The following is a 1614-nucleotide window of genomic DNA, read 5'->3' as shown; positions in this document are numbered from 1 at the left end:
TGTCTGTTGCTGAGTTGATGATGGAAAAGGCTTGCTATTGTTGAACCTGTTTCTTCCACCATTATTAAAGCCTTGTTGGGGCTTTTGATCCTTCCATGAGAAATTTGGATGATTTCTCCATGTTGAGTTATAGGTGTTTCCATAAGGTTCACCTAAGTAATTCACCTCTGCTATTGCAGGGTTCTCAGGATCATAGGCTTCTTCTTCAGGAGAAGCCTCTTGAGTACTGTTGGATGCAGCTTGCATTCCATGCAGACTCTGAGAGATCATATTGACTTGCTGAGTCAATATTTTATTCTGAGCCAATATGGCATTCAAAGTATCAACTTCAAGAACTCCCTTCTTCATAGGCGTCCCATTATTCACAGGATTCCTTTCAGAAGTGTACATGAACTGGTTATTAGCAACCATGTTAATGAGTTCTTGAGCTTCTGCAGGCGTTTTCTTTAGGTGAATGGATCCACCTGCAGAAGTGTCCAGTGACATCTTTGATAGCTCAGATAAACCATCATAGAATATATCCAGGATGGTCCATTCTGAAAGCATGTCAGAAGGACACTTTTTGGTCAACTGTTTGTATCTTTCCCAAGCTTCATAGAGAGATTCACCTTCTTTCTGTCTGAAGGTTTGAACATCAGCTCTAAGCTTGCTCAGCTTTTGAGGAGGAAAGTACTTGGCTAAGAAAGCCGTGACCAGCTTATCCCAAGAGTTCAGGCTGTCTTTGGGTTGAGAATCCAACCATAATCTAGCTCTGTCTCTTACAGCAAAAGGGAAAAGCATGAGCCTGTAGACTTCAGGATTTACTCCATTAGTCTTAACAGTATCACATATTTGCAAGAATTCAGTTAAGAACTGAAAAGGATCTTCAGATGGAAGTCCATGAAACTTGCAGTTCTGCTGCATCAGAGAAACTAATTGAGGTTTCAGCTCAAAGTTGTTTGCTCCAATGGCAGGAATGGAGATGCTTCTTCCATGTAAATTGGAATTAGGTGCAGTGAAGTCACCAAGCATCTTCCTTACATTATTATTATTTTTGGCTGCCATCTCTTCTGCCTGTTCGAAAATTTCTGAAAGGTTATCTCTGGATTGTTGTATTTTAGCTTCTCTTAATTTTCTCTTCAGAGTCCTTTCAGGTTCTGGATCTGCTTCCACAAGAATGTTCTTATCCTTGCTCCTGCTCATATGACAAAGAAGAAGGCACAGAAAAATAATAATAATAATAGAGATCCTTTATACCACAGTATAGGGATCCCTTTGTGAGTGGAAGAAAAGAGGGGGAGACAAAGAATGTGATGTAAAGGAAGAAATGCAACTGTACTGATGGAAGAGATGTGAGATGAGATGTTAGGATATGAATGAATAAATAGAATAGGATGTGGGAGGTATAATTTTCGAAAATTATTTTGAAAAGGAGTTAGTGATTTTTGAAAATTGGTTTTTGAAAATTTGTTAGTATTTTTTGAAATTTTTTTTTTGAAATAAAATTAAAAATAAAAATAATTAGTTAATTAAAAAGAAATTTTTGAAAAAGGGGGAGATATTTTCGAAAATTAGAGAGAGAGAGAGTTAGTTAGGTAGTTTTGAAAAAGTTAAGAAACAAACAAAAAGTTAGTT

The 1614-nt window shown here is 37.1% G+C and overlaps 1 non-coding gene across 1 annotated transcript; it reads left to right on the top strand.

The window, feature by feature from the left end:
- Nucleotides 1–540: 540 nt before the first annotated feature.
- LOC148573750 (small nucleolar RNA R71) lies at nt 541–648 on the top strand. Its single transcript, XR_015906349.1, has one exon. It is a non-coding gene; the product is annotated as a small nucleolar RNA R71 (small nucleolar RNA).
- Nucleotides 649–1614: the final 966 nt, after the last annotated feature.

This window comes from Arachis ipaensis, chromosome B2 (genome assembly GCF_059453495.1).
Source record: "Arachis ipaensis isolate K30076 ecotype BB chromosome B2, ASM5945349v1, whole genome shotgun sequence".
Taxonomy (NCBI): Eukaryota; Viridiplantae; Streptophyta; class Magnoliopsida; order Fabales; family Fabaceae; genus Arachis; species Arachis ipaensis.
Note: the sequence above shows the minus strand (reverse complement) of the source record. Positions and strands in the feature narration are given on the sequence as shown.